Here is a 16,255-nt window from a genome sequence, read left to right as displayed (position 1 = left end):
TATATGTTGGATGAAGTGAGTATGGCTCGATGGGGCTTGTCCCATGAGAACATAACTGTAATGATTGACAATGTGTCAGTAGTTAATGTAAAATCAACTGGTTTCCTTGGAGTACTTATTGATGAAAACCTATCTTGGAAACGTTATGTTTCACTTACTACATCCAAAATTGCAAAAAATAATGGATTAATTAGTCATCTAGTTTCCCTCAGTCTCTATTATTCTATGATTTATCCCTTTATTAGTTATTCTAATATTGCTTGGGCTAGCACTCACCAAACTAAGCTGCAACCGATTATGCGGCTACAAACACGAGCGGTCAGAATCATTAGAGTCATACATTACCTCTGTTTCGCAAACTTGGCATTCTTAACATTTATCAAAGTAATTATCTTCAAGTTGCTTAATTTGTTCATGGTTCCTTAAACAAAACACTTCCTCCTTTTTTGTAATCTCTTTACCCCTCACAATCAATTTCGCAATTATCCCACCCAAAAAGTAGCCCAGCTCTGCCCCCCTCAATTGCACACCACCTCTTCCCAATTCAGCATCAATTACAGAGCTTCTAAAATATGGAACTGTTACTGTATCACTAGCTTATATTTCTTTCGTCTTGTTATTACTTTCTCTTTTCTTTTTTCTTCACGATTTATTTCCTCTCCATATTCGATTGTCCCTTTCTTCTGACCTTTTTTCATAGAAAAGAAAAGAAAAAACACTTTGAAAACAAAACTAGTAAATTAACGAGGAAAGGCTGAGGAAAAAGGTGAAAGGGAGAGGGAAGAAACAGCAGGTTTGGATTTACTATGAATCTTCCAAACACTCTGGTGTAGATTTAAAATAAAGTCTAACTGTATACCAAAGGCCCTCAAGACCCCTATTAAGATCCTTTAATATGGCAGCAGCACGCTCCATCCCTATAAGCTCCATGAATTCTTCAAGCCAACTACTCAAAGTTAAACAATTAGGGCTTTTTATCTTCCAATTCATAACTACTTTCCGTTTGGCAGCAAGACAACCTAATGTTACGATTTCTATTTTCTTCACAGCTATCCCATCTTTCCTGTCACCAAGTAAGCAAATGATGGGACATTTAGGAACATCTACTGTGAGGGCTGTAGTGATCACTGACCAGAAGTTGTCCACAGCAGGACATTCCCACAGACAGCATTTGTCTGAGACAGCACCATTCATTTTGTTTCATTGGTTTGATATATACTCTCATTCGAATTATTCTGTACGTTTTGATACACTACATATGTTCTGTATTCTCTTCCAGTTGTCTGCAGACAAAGTGCTCCTTTCCTGGAGGCAATAAACTGAAACTTATCATCAATGTTTTTATTTGCGGTCAGTTTTAAGAGTTTGACTTTTTATGATGAAATTAATTTGTTTGTAAAAAAAAAATGTCTCATTTATATTATATCGTTCCTTTAGGTTTTGGTATGAAACCATTTTCTCATTTTCACTCATTATGTCTTTTAGACATGTGATGCCGGATTGCTGCCACCTGGTGGCTTGTCCTCCTGCTGAAAATATGCTTTTTTTGAATTAATTTTGCAATTCTACAAGATAAGCTGATAATTGGGTTGTGAAGTTCTGCTGGAGGGTACGGATCTATCACACTTTATTTTCTCTCCTTATTCGATTTTCCCTTTCTTCTGTGCCTTTTTTATAGACTATATGCTTTTTATTTTTCTCTTAATTTTGTATATTGTTGAATAATTGTAGGGAACCCAATATGCCAAGCCCCTTGTGGGTTTTCTGTTTTTCCTTGGCATGTCCTTTTTCACTCAATGTTTCCTAAATGTAGCCTTTAGTTTTTTTTTAGTTTTTTTTAGTTTTTTACATGTGCTAAATAAAAATCTAATTCAAAAATTGTTACCTCCTTTTTCCACCACTTCACACGTTGTTCCCCAGTACCTACATATAAGGAATTCGTACGTACTGTACAGGCACTAGGGGTGTAACAATACACGTATACACATGCTACAAACTATCCGCGGCGCGTTTAGGCAGCAGTTTAACTAATTTAAAAAGGGAAAAATAAATAACGGCAGCGATTGGTACATTTATAGACTTATAGATTCCTGCTTTGTGTAATAGATTAAAAAAAGCCCAAACAGGGAGCCAACTGCCTGAAGCACCCTCTGTGCTCTGACCGCAGACGGCTGCACGTCAAGGGCTACGCAATGCTACAGTAAAAAACACAGTGAGCTCCATAAAAAAAAGATGTTTCTTTTGTACTATTTTAGTTTCTATTTGTTCATAACTACTGCAATACTACACATCATTTTTCTTAAATTAAAACATTTTAAAAATCACGGAACCGTGACGCCACTGGTGGTATCGAACCGAACCGTGAATTTTGTGAACCGTTACACCCCTAACAGGTACAGTGTTAGTACAAAAGATTACGCAGTAGGTTTCGTTATTTAATCTAATGTGTTACCAGGAATTCTGCCAATAACAATAGCCTGCAGCTGTATGAGTTTCACCCAGCTAAATGGCTGGATGACTGCATTGAATATAGTTCTAGAAAAAGCAGCAACACATCTAATATATGCATAAAACACAAGGCAATCTTTCCGATATGTTTTGACAATGTATAAAATGTCTCACCGACATAATTGCATACTGCCTGAGTGCCCCGTAAAAGTCGTTCTGGTGAAGAGACAACATCTGTAACATTAAAGCTGCATGAAGCAGCGTTGTCAGACTTGACGAAACTGCAAGGCTTTGTGAGTTTTTGAGCATGTTTAGGCCCTCAAAAAAAGGCTAAATATTAAGTGAACAATAGAGTCCTTGCACCTTTTGGTGCTCAGGCCCTGAATTTACTGTCAGGAGATGGCCAAACGCCACTTAATATTCAACCCCCTCAGATACACATAAAGTGCAACAGCGAACATGATTTGTTGGAAACGTCACCTTGGCCAGATTGTGTTCAACAGTGCTACATGTGTTGTTGGCGGCCAGGTAGCAAGCAGCTGGTTGGTTGCCAGGCGATGGCTAATGTGGGTGGCGGACACCACGGAGGCCAGAGACTGAAGTTCAAATCCACAGTCCCATCTGTGAATGTGAACCTGCAACAAAGGCACTTAGGAAAAAGTTAGGAAAAGATCATGGTTTTGGTTGAATGTAAATCAGCATGCTGTGTCCAAGGTCACTGTGAACTGTTGTTTTTTGTCGACCAAACCTGAATCTTACCTTACCTGAATCAAGTGCTATGTCCTGATTAAACTGACGTTTCTCTAACCCAACACAACCAAAGTCCCAAGTCAGATCTGGGTTATTAGAATTGATCCAACTTGTTGAGACTCTAGTCCAAACATACACATTGTAAATAAATTGTCTTCTCAAAACTGCCCATTGATTTGACCAAGGGTATGAATGCGTTTGTTTGACTGTGTGTGTCAGCCCTACAGACTGCATAGGCCCCTGCCCCACATGATCCTGAACAGAATGAGTGGTTTGCGGTATGGATGGATGCAGTGTTTGGAGATTCTTTCAAAGTGAATCTTTTCTTAGCCACCTCTCCAATATAGCGCCCCGCTTTTTACATTTCTGTTCAGCATTGTCTTGGTGACAATCTGTATAGTATGGAAGCCTACAGGACTACTTTACTACTCTGTGCACACACCCTTATCAACCCAGGAAAGTTACGAGCAGCACAAAGGATGTGATCCTTGACTGGCTTCCCACATTCACAACCAGTGTTTGTTGGAATGCACAAACACCGGTACTTTACTACTTACTTTGGTCAACAGTTTGAATCTTTGGTTTATATGAATTTACTGTAGTTCCACCATCAGTTCAGACTTGGTGTGGCTCAGGAGAACACCTCCAGTCTAATCCTTCCCCTGGTCAGAAGCCGGGCAGCATCACACTGCGTTACAGTTCATGTATGTTTTCAGTTATGTGTTGAATAAAAGAGTTACCGGTGAGTAGCTGTTGTTCTGGTGTGTGTTGGGTGACCCACGGGTGGCAGGGATATTTGCAATATGCAAATGTTAGTTTACCTGAGGTGATATGAATTAATTACATAAATATTTGAGCAGTGATCATTGCGGCTACTTATGACTTTAAAGTTAAAATTGTTACTGTGACACAGATACAGGGCTGTTTGGACTGCGGGGGGAAGCTGGCGGATGACTGTTAATAAACGGCCATTGTGTTTGGAGGCACTGCTATACAGGCAACTGAGTATTGATTTCCCTGTGATATTGTTGTAATTCACAATAAAGCAACACTGTAAATGTCAAAACATTATTCAGTGGTTCATGTCCACATTACCCACATATATGTGTCTTAATACTCCCACCTTTCTATCCAGTCCCATCTTCCCTCTTTCATTTGGCTGGAGAAGATAGAGATGTTATCACTGTAGACAGTTCAACTTGTACAAGACTCCACTATGCACTGTCAAGGCTTCAACAGCTTCAGCACCACTCTCATTACACCTTTACTTTTACCTCATAGCTTATTTGATTACCTGAAAGCAGTTGGAGAAAGAGCTGTATCGTGGTGCTCATTTTTGAGATAAAGCTGTTAATAAATTATAATTCAAGTTCAACATTTGGTTATGATTGAGATACACGTATTAGTCATCAATTCTTCAAATTTACCAAGTGGTCGTTTTGTTAGTTATTATTCCATTAAGACTTTGTGGCTTGAAATAACACTACACCATCTTGATTTGTTAATGGTTTGCCTTTGTTGGTTATTGGTTAAATTAATTAAATGTTATAGTCTATATTCTGAGATATTTACACGTGGTAATTCAATGTTAGGGTCCATATAAAATATTGATAATTATGCCATATTGCTCTCGGCTGCTAGTGGGAAAGTGGAATTTATCATAGTGAGAACTGCTCCACTTTCCCCCCACACCCTTACCTAAACTTATGGGGAAATTCTTTCTCCAAGTAAATCTACTGAACAAAGCACGATGTCATGGTGTCAGTAAGATGTAAGATCAAATATTATTTTGATACAAACAATTTTAATGTGGATGAAGTGCATACTCTGCATTCATTCTTAAGCTGTCTTACACTGTAAAATGTAAAACCACAGTCATATGCAAAGTTGGATATCTACAAAACTTGAAACAAGCCTTGTTTATGAATAAGAGGCTCAGCTACAATGTCATGAATTTTGTAATTTTCAAGAAATCTGAGGACATATCTGAAGGAGGGAGGTGTGCTGAACATTTTCTCTGTCTCCAAGAGCAAAATAGAGCACTGATGACACTGTTAGTTTCCCTCTTTCCCGGTCCAGCCGCTTCCCCGCTCTTACAATCCCCCTGCTCTGGTCTCCCCTCACCCGGATCCCTCTGGCCCATGTTCCCCTGGATTCCTCCATCGTCTGCCCACTGGATTCCCTTGGATACCGCTGCTGACCCGGAGAAATCCCTCTCCACCCTCAGTTACACTCAGCTCCGTCTGCTGGTTTGTTGTCTGCATTGTGGGTTCAGCTCTGAAGCTTTCATAAGTGAAGCTTAACCGACACTGGTTCTTTCAGATCCATCATCTAACACATATGTTTGTTTAAATGTATTTTAAAGAGGCAGTAAGTGATTTTAATCCAATTCACTTTTTGTAAAAATCTGCGAATATTGCCTCCTGGTCCGCTAGCTGTCGTTCCTGTGTGTTCGGCGCTACCCCAACCCTGGCTCTGTAAGTCTAAAACAACAACAAAATGGTGCAAACCGCACCTCACAACACTGCAGTTTGTAAACATCACTCCCCGGCACCTTAAGATACCTGCTAGCGAATGACGCTTACTGCCTCTTTAAGTCATGCGTAATTGTGAATTTGAGGCCACTAATACTGATGTTTTCATGAATGCAAAATTAGACTTTTCTCTGTCAAGTGTAGTGGTAGTCAGTCATTTTTGATACATACATTTGGATCGGACTTTAAATACTTACGCCATCATCAGTTTCCCACACTTTACAAAATATTACAGTTCATAGTTGTAAACCAAAATAGCAAGATGGTATTTACTTGTTGGACAGATCATGGCAAAAAATTTAAATATGAAAAGCCAATGAGGGTTTTGATTGAACATGTTTCAAGAGATTCTCTGAGGCATACTTCGAAAAACAAATTACCTTCACACTGAATCCTTTAGCAGCCCCTGGGAGGTTTCATTTATTTGTGACTTTGTGACCTCTGAGAAGATCTGTGGGTATTGCACAGTAATTGTAAGGCATAATGTGATGCAAAAAAAAGCAAAACACAATGCGATGATAGAAAACAACTATTTCCCACAGGTGCATTGGATCATCTGTTTCTTTTTGTCTCACAATAGACCTTCTTCTCTGACGACACAACATGGCAAATAAATGATATCTCCCAAGGGGCTCCTAAACATTCAGTGTGCGTGATGATTCTTTGTTTTTTTTCCCCATTTGATTCCCTTTATCCAGCAGCTGACCAACTGGTTTAATTTGGATGTGTGCACACTCTATTGGGTCTACATTAGACTTCTGTCAGAGCGGAAAACGATAGGCTCTCAGGCTCTGGTGCTGGGTGGCTCCTTAGTTATCTTCAGGTAGAAAGTAAAAAATACACAGCACACATAAATAGACTCTGCATAATTAATTGTCAACGTGAAAGGTCAGAAGATTGAAATGTTGTGTGGGAGTATTTTCACTTTCTGCTTAAACTATGGACTTCTGTCCACTGTATGAAGTATTCAGCATTAATGCGTAATATCTTATCTGCATTGAATGATTTGCATGGCCTTTCAACTGACAGGCAGATTTGAATATGAAATCAGTCAGCACTGAAGACAAAAGTAAAGCAAATATAAATAGAATTTATTGAACCAGACCTCATAGATTAACTGTCAAATAATCTTTTGTGTAAAAGGACGTATAACTCAAAAGGTGGATGATAATAAAAACTATAAATATAAAGCAAATGCATTTAGTTGAATAAAATCAGCAGACAGGGCCTGTGCAAATGGTAATAGCTATGCTTGGCATACTGTGGCTGTTACCATTTGCTGAGCTGCAGAGTTAATGGGGTGTTATGGGTAAAGGGGAACAAAGCGGATTTTACCAGCCATAGTGAGTGTTAAAAAATAAATTCAACATAAGCCTTGACAGTGAGGGATATGTTAAGGCACAACAAAATGGCTGTGAAATGCCAAATTGAAAAACAGTGGCACTGCCTTAATAGGTCAACTTTAGAAGGAAGGCGAAGATGGCCTTTCCCCTGCAGTCCACCCAGGCCGAACCCGCTTAAGGTCTTTGCAGCTCTCTGGCCACCACACAGCACAAACCCGCTACCAACGATCCACACTGTGGCTGTAGAGGGGAAATAAATGAGTGTAATAAATGCTTCAGGTAATGAAACATATAATGTTCAGTATAAAAGGTGTCTCGCTTTTTTATGTTTCTATGACAATACTATTAATATCTGTAGGATAAAATGGAACAAGTAAGCAACACCAGAATGTCCTGTAGATGAGTTTTTAAATCCCTTTTCTTTGTCCTTTAAAGACAGATAACGTACTTATCAGCTGTGTACAGTCAAGTAGCTAAGACTGCACTTACATGACCTCGTAAAGGACAATCTTGCAAGGCGCTGACAACTGCAGTATATATTATATGTACACGTGTAGCGTGTAAAAATAGTCTGAGAATCGAACTGCAGATTTGTTTTGTATGTTATAATTATAAATAGAACACAACAAAAATATTCATAAATAATTATGGCTTAATAAAGGTGAAGTCAAGTGCAAAATGATCCCATATGGAAAGTATTACAGTGTTAATCTGGGAGTGGGGTAGACCAATGACAAAGTCACTTGCTATGTGTCCAGGGATTTCCCTGTATATAAAAATAAACATACTCACCGGGTCTGTAAAGTGAAGCCAATGTGGAAGTTCCTAATACTAATGCATTCTCTGGAATCCCCAACAGGGGGCGACTCCACTGGTTGCAAAAAGACGTCAATGAGAAAATGACTGTAATTCTCACTTGGTTTATAAAGTCAGCAAACATGTTCCTGAGAAGTTTCAATCGCTAGTTATAAGTCTTCTTCAATACAGCATGCCGTTAAGTTTGTAAATTATGGTCCATTTAGAGTAATATAAATAACAAAGCCTCGTATGGATACTGCATGATTGACAGCTAGTGCCGTCCGATCGGTGCGTGGTTGTATGTGAAGGTGGACAGTGGACAAGCTCTCAGTCATGCCCACACCCCGCTCCTCCAAATATGGCTACAAATTTTGCTATAAAGGTTGATAAATAAATAGCATTAATTGTAATAACACTTAAATTATGTTAGAGAAAGGTCATTGTTATGATTAATACAAAAAAAACATAAGCCTTTCCAATGTTGCATCTTCCTCAACCTTACTTTTCACACCACTGCCTGAGCAACTCAATAATTCCTGCACTGTCACTGTGCAGAATGAGTTATTAAGGCAGTCAGCAGCACTTGATTGTCATTTCCCAGTCCTGTCATGCTGGTACTTTAAAATTCTTTAATATCTTCTAATTTGGGTTGTATAAAATAAAATCGAGCGCACCTTAAAAGGGTTTGATTAAGTGAAGACATTGTCTTGTTTGATCAGACAACAGAGACGGAAGAGGAGACTGGAAGCCATGGAGGCAGTACCACTACTATAAATAATTCCACTTGGCGACTGGATTGTTTATAGCATCGACACCAGAGTCATGCAGGCCAGAAACAAATGGGACAATAAGCCTCACAAATTTTGTTTTTGGCATTGTTACATTGCTTTCAAAGCTCACAGTACAATATGTTCACCATATTTCGAAATAGTTTTGTCAACTAGGATTATATTCAATTTGACAATACAGTTGGGTGGGTCCATAGTCCATGAAAAAATAGATATAATAAAATGGCTTGAGTTGCTAACATTTGGTTGAGGTGTCTGTGTTGCACGTATGAAGGGTAAGACTTTTAAATAATCAGATTGTATATTACCAGCACATCTGAATCAAATCTAAATGCGCATTAGTTAGCGGATTATGATGTATTTTTTTATGATTTAAGAAAACATATGTACTTACTACATAGAGTAAGTACATAGGAATGTTGGTCTGCTTTATTGTAAATTGATACATTTATTGACTAATTACCAAAAATTGCGTTTCTGTCGCTTTGAATAATGGATTCGAATTGAGCGCCAAGAAATTCATGGAAGTCTACGAGTCACGTGATGTGCAAACATTTTGGACTTCCGTTGTCACAACTCTCATTAAACGGCGCTGAGAGACTTTATAACTGTTAAGCCCCTCACCCTAGACCATCCAGGTGCTGATCAAATCAATTAGCACTCATTTAACACTATCAACGATTTAACTGTCAGTTTCCACATCAAATAAATTTAGCTTCTTATAAATTCATTACTTTCCAGTCAAAACACCTGAAATAAACCCCAAAACATGAACACGAGTACATCAATCATACACCCTATGACCAGGTTGGACATGGTATCTTCCGCCATCAATAATAATAATAATAATAATAATAATAATAATAATAATAATAATAATAATAATAAATTTCATTTATAGAGCACTTGCTAAAAGCAATCTCAAACACAGGTATGTACACAGTGGGACCTCTATATGTCACACCACACTAATAAAAAAGTACAAATTAAAGGTTCAAACAGACTGGACCAGTTTGAAGCCACAATGAACTAAAAACCAACAAAAGGACCACAGGTCAAAAAGGCAAAACACAATTTATTTTAAATGGTCTTTCTCTGGCGATGTGATCTGTAGGTGGCAACCACACAATATTCAGGCACTGGGGAATGGGGCTGTCACAGCTCTTTTGAAATACACAGGAGGATAAAAAGCAAGTCCGGATAAATGAGTCATAGTAAGATCAGGATAGGTCAAGAAGAGTTATTTTTACCTCGACCCTTTGTTTAGGCTCCCATGGCTGGATTACTTTCCGTTCTTTACAGAGGACTCCCCTCAAACTCACAGAGTCTCCGAGTTTCAGCCTTGTCATTATTACAGAGTGTTTTCTTCCCAGTGTGCCCAGGTAGCACTGTTCTGCCTGTACTCTATCTTGAATTGAAAAATAATGATGACCCCTCTTCTTATTTTCCCACTGCCTTTGCCACACTGCTGTTACATTTTCCTATATGACAGACTGGCATTCAAATATACCAACATACTGTTGAATCAATGTTTCTTTTCAGTATAATTTTAGATGCTTTGTTTGCTATCTCATTCCCATCCACCCAACATGGGCAGGCACCCAGAGAAAACCCACCAATCCTCCAGCCTGTTTGATTGTATATAGCAAAACCCCTCAGTTCCATAACAAGGTCCGGCCAGGCTCCCTGATTGCTTCCTCTCAGAGTTTTTAAAGCAGAGGCCGAATCTATTCTTACGACCGCTCTCCTTGGCGGGACTTCTTCCATCCACTGTAGTGCCCATATTATAGCTATTAGCTCTGTTGTATAAACCGATGATTACCCTCAGACAGTCGTTTGAGCTTTACAATAACAAGTTGTGGCATATAAAAACCAAAACCTGACTTCCTAGTCTGTGGATCTTGAGATCCCTCTGTGTAAATCTGAAGATATGTCTCTAAGTGATTTTCCAGCCTGTTTTTTGTTTTCCAATATACTGAGGTCTATTTCTGGGGTGGGCATGGAGGTATATCTGACCAGTACACTTGCGGGGCCACCCCTACCTCTCCTAGTCCCAGCTTCTCTACCTATTTACTGATGTTCAACAAGAATCACTCCTACTTCCTTTTTTTCCTGACCCCAACTCCCAAGCATTATTGTGAACTGCTTTTGATGGGTGCTCTTCTTTATATCCCCCGAACTTTGACAACATATCGCATAGCCAGTTTCTCTTGTCGAATTGAAAATGGCATCTCCACCATCTCAATCAGAAAGGCACTGGAGTTGTACGAAGGGCCCAACAACATAAATCTCAGAGCCTTAGCCTGTATTACATCCATTTTTTTTCATGTGATTCAGCCGCTGTTCCATAACATATACAAGCATTATCTAGTCATGACCTTATCATTGCTCTGTATATCATTATATCACATTATTTATCTGTTTTCCTCATGTTAGCCTCTCATCAAAGTGCACTACCAAGAATATGAAATATTTTACCCTCTCAATTGATTGTCCATACATAAATAAACCATCACATTCACTTTTCTTTTTTCCAAATATTACATATTTTGATCCCCACTTCTCACCCAGCTAGTTACTTTGTCTATGGCTACCTGCATTCGCTCAGTTGTTTGTTTGATATTTCTGCCCCTTTTCCAGATGGTCACATCATCTGGAAACAGGGAAAGTCTGAAACCAGTCCCCAACAATGGAACTGGACTAATCCCACTTCCCTGTGGCATTCTCTTATCATCCCTTGTACCATCAGAAAAAAAAGCATTTGCAACCCTAACTTAAATGATCCTCTTATTCATAAAATCTTGTATCCAATTGAGCATCTGCCCTCTAACCCCAGCCTAATAAAGCTTTATAACAAGCCCGTCTTTCCATAGCATATCATAAGCCTTTTCAATATCAAGAAACACTCAGTGTTAGCACCGCTGTGAACATTTTTAAATTTATTTTCACACAGTTTTGCTTTATCCAAATCACTTGTAGCAAACAAGCCCTCCTCCTCTAACATTGGCATTTTCTTTTTCCTAACAATTCCTCACATATCCGTGTTCCACCGTGGTACGCTAATTTTCCTTTTGGGATTTTTCCCAAAGGATACATTCATTTGTACTGCTCATAATCATTTCACATAAACTGTTATTCAATTCATCTACTGTCCCTTCCCCATTTACCCTCTCAATAGCTTTGTCACACCTATCAGATAAAAAGTGCCCAAGTCCCCTTACTGTTCATAAAGTATTTTAGCTTGCCCTGTTCTTCACTCAACAGAATTTTCCCAAATCTCAACAGTACTGGGAAACGGGCACTTCGTATCGTTGTCCAAAAAATCCCACCCTCCAACCCTTGCTAGTTAACTAGATGCTAATGCTAAGTCTATGCATGAGACATTTCTGTTCTAATATATCAAATTTGGCCTGCCATCATTTAAATAAACTAACCCCCACCTGTCCATAAATTCCTCTATAGTCTTCCAATTGTTATTTTTTATTCTGCTACCCCAAAGAGGGTTGTGAGAATTTAAATCCCCCACCCAAATGACTGGGGTCCCAATTTGATCCATTACCCTCTCCAACTCACTTACAGGGTATATTCATTTGTAAACAGGGATTGTAAAAGTTAATCCACCTGTGGTTTCCCCTTACTATAAAACATTTTACACTCAAAAGCCTTCAGGTGTGTTAAACACCACCCTCTTCAGGGTGCTTTCAAATGCACTGCAAACTGTAAGAGAAACCAATTACTTATTAAAAGTCACACATAAAAGCTCTCGTGCTGGGTATTTGTCCATTAAATGACAGTTCTAAAGATCTGCCCTGTTTCAGTCCCAGGGACTGTGAAGGAGAGGAACATCAGCATCATCATCAACCATGTTATCTAAATAATGATGTGGTATGTTCTATTTCCTTAACATTATATATTCAGTAGATGCATTTAAAGTTGTGACTGTAGTTTTATTGTGATGCGTGCACTCACCACAATGGGGAATAATGTGTGTGACCATTTACAAATGTTAGTCTTTTGGCGTGTGTCCTCAGTGATGGCGTCTTTGCGTTTTGTTCGGTACTGATCTATAATTGGACGGTGCAAAGATGCTTCCTCGTGGCAGTAATATAAACATATTAAGGTGAAATATGCTGGAAAGTTCCCAGTGCTCCCGTTATTTTTCTTTCATTATTTGAAAGAAACTTGCAGGGTCTCTTTTTTATCTTCTGCGGCCCCAAAATCTAGGCAAAGTTTAGACATTGGTGTGATTAATTCCACTCACTGCCAAACGGTCTCCACTGACACAGAAGGCGGGTGGTGGATGACTTATGCAGGTATCACAAGCTGCTCATCGTCCCAGAAGGAATAGTGCAGCGCAGACACATCTCCTCTTCCCTCCCTCAGTTTTTCATGGGTTAAAAGTTGGCACCAGGTAAGTGCTCGTATCTCCGTTCATCACTTCAAGGCTGAGGGGCCGGTTCAATAAATCCTCACGTGTGTATATTATAAGATTGATCTTATTTTTATCAGGAAAACCTCACGGCAGTTTTGTTGTAACACAAATCTTGTGGTTTCACTTTTTTTCCCCAGAAAGACTGGCGAAGTGCCAAATGGGGCAGAGAAACAGGTCAGCTGTGGATGCTGTGCTGGATAGGACTGGCGAGCCCTTTGCCTTGTATCACATGCTTTAATTATGAGGCAAAATGAGTGGACATAGCGTCATGCTAAATCAATATGTGACAGCTGCAGGGCTTACAACAAATATTCAAATAGATCCTCAAATGGCCTTTGGGTCCAGCTTTTCAGCGCAGATGTGACACACACTCACAAAATCTGATCTACTTGAGAGCAGCTGTTACACCTTGTCCTTTTAAAATGGATGTCATGTTAACCAACATTTGCAGATTCAACATATAAATCCATTGAAGCCATCTTTCTGGCCTTGAGGTGAATCTAGGTCCAATTCACTCTCCTTTTGGTTATTTTGTTCCCCCAAGAACTCCTGAGGAAAATATCTGGCTCTTTAGCTTCCAGAGGCTCCACTCTGTTTACCAGCTGGTTGCTAAACTCTGTCTGTCTACAGTTTGAGGGTTTATGAGAGAACATATACTAAAGTTGCTCATTATCCAAGTTATTAAGAGAGATCAAAACATCAGTTGCGGTCCGTAAAGCCACAATTACACAAACAGTCTTTACACTGGAGGGTCAGGGGGTCAGGTGAAAACTCTGACATTTACACTTTGAAGAACTGTTACTGTCGCATTAAACATAGTATTTAGATCTATTGTTAATATGAAAATATTGAATGCAGCTTGAAAGTTCATAAAACTGTTTAACTTAAACTTGTCTATGGCATCCCAAACCCAGTGCTTTATGCTGAAAAGTGATTGTAAATCTGATGTAAAATCTCAAATGTAAATTTTTCATTCTCATTATTTCCTATAACAACGGGGCACTGTAGTTTTTATCAACATTACATAAACTGGGGAAACGTAGCATTTGTAGGGGACTATTTTCAGTTGCAGATTAGCTTTCACCTTCGGGGGCATCATTGGCAGGACAGATTCTAAGTGTCCATGCCATTTCCCCTAACTCTGCCCTACCCCTCCCTTCTTCCACTCAACCTGAAGTCAGCATCTGACCACCCAACGTCAGAAGGGCTGTTTGAAGTGGTTTGAAGGGGTAGATAACCCCTACCCCTTGATCTTCAGAAGAAATGGGGCACCATATACCCTACACAGGACTGCCCAAAACGGAGGGGTAGGGTCTAGGAGTAGGGCCAAGTGAGGGGAAATGGGACGGACCCTAAGATGTTAGACCCTGCAATCTCCATTTAGTTGGTCGAGAATTTCAATGAGAATTTGACTGGAAGAGCCTTTTCCGTATGTTACATTCGGTTTTGGTTTTTCATCGGATTAGATTATTAAATCTATAGTTAAAGAAGATTATTTAGACAAATATATACACCAGCCTTATCATTTATTGTAATTTTCCTATATCAAACTGTGTTATATCAAATACTGCAGTAGTTTATTATATATACAGTATATATAGATATATAGATATATCTATATATAAGGGGTGTAATGATTTGATCGCTTAATGTAGGTTTGTTTTTGTGTCAGGGATTCTATGCTCATTGCCCATAACAGGAGGATTTTGTTGGAAGAGAAGTCTTTATTTGTGGATAAGAGCAGCTTTTTTATGTTTTCAAGTTTAGAACACTTTTTAAGTCCTACCCCTAGGCCCACCTCATTTGTTCATCCTGAAACGGGTCTGATTTATTTGTTTGTCAATTGTGCAATTAGGTGATGCCAAATGTGCCAGTAGAATATGCCATATGAACAGTGAAAAAAATGTTGCACTAAATGTCTGAGAAATAAAGATGTTTAGTTAATAATGCCTATTTTTCATTGATTCACTCATCTACCAAAATCTGTGAAATTCATTTTGATTAATTAATTACAAAGACTGTAATTTATTGACAGCCGTAATATATGTATATATATATATATATATATATATATATATATATATATATATATATATATATATATATTTATATATATATATATTTATATATATATATATATATATAATAGGGGTGTAACGGTTCACAAAATTCACGGTTCGGTTCATTACGACACAGTGTCATCATGGTTCGGTATGTTTTCAATATTTTTTTAATGGAACTCACTGTATTTTTACTCAAGTTTCAAGTTTCAAAAGATGAGAATGTCCACATTTTCTGTACACAGCACAGATCTGCTTGATGTGACAATGACAATGTACCGAACGGTTCAATACAAATACGTGTATTGTTACACCCCTAATCTATATATATATATCTACTGCAGTATTTGACATAACACTGTCGGTCGAGCCTATGAGTGTTGTCTCCGTACACAGCACTACTCGAATGGCCTTCACCCTGTGTATGATTACAGCAACAGTAGTGAACATCTGTATTCAGTATACATTATTGAAGAGCTGGTGGTATGGACATGATGCCGAAGCAGAGTTTCAGAGAGAAGCCTTTCAGACTGAATCAGTATTTCAAGTGCACTCCTTCCATCTAATAAGATTTCAAGCATCTGGTGATCATCGTCTTCTCCGGAACTGAGAGTCCATTTGAAGTATTGAGGGTTTAAATAATTGCAGCTCCACAACCACACTGTGGTTTAATGGCTCAGTGGTGATTCGTCAGAGTGCAGCCGCCAGATATGATGTGACATACATTACATGTAATCACAATGGAGCTTGCGAACCAAACTGGGTGTTATTAACTGCACTCTGCTTTCAATTTTCTGCCGGCTATTTGTTGCACTGGATATCTGTTGCATTTTACTTTCAATAATTGGCCATTGCCTTGTCGCTGTTCTAAGTATTTCTCAGGAAAGAGGCATTTAGGATAATTACGTCAAGCATGTTAACTTCCATGAATTCTAAAATAAATAATTGGACAGACAAAAAATCTTGTGTAAAATCTTAGACCATGTGTTGCATGTCACCCAGACTCCCTTTGGCAGCACAAGCAGGACGTCTAAAAAATTGCTCCACTCCCTTCTTTGTTAGCGCAGATAAAGGAGTCGAGCTTGCATGAAGCGCAAGAGGT

Source organism: Scophthalmus maximus, chromosome 14 (assembly GCF_022379125.1).
Source record: "Scophthalmus maximus strain ysfricsl-2021 chromosome 14, ASM2237912v1, whole genome shotgun sequence".
Lineage (NCBI taxonomy): Eukaryota > Metazoa > Chordata > Actinopteri > Pleuronectiformes > Scophthalmidae > Scophthalmus > Scophthalmus maximus.
The sequence above is the reverse complement of the archived record's forward strand: the minus strand, read 5'-3'. Positions refer to the sequence as shown.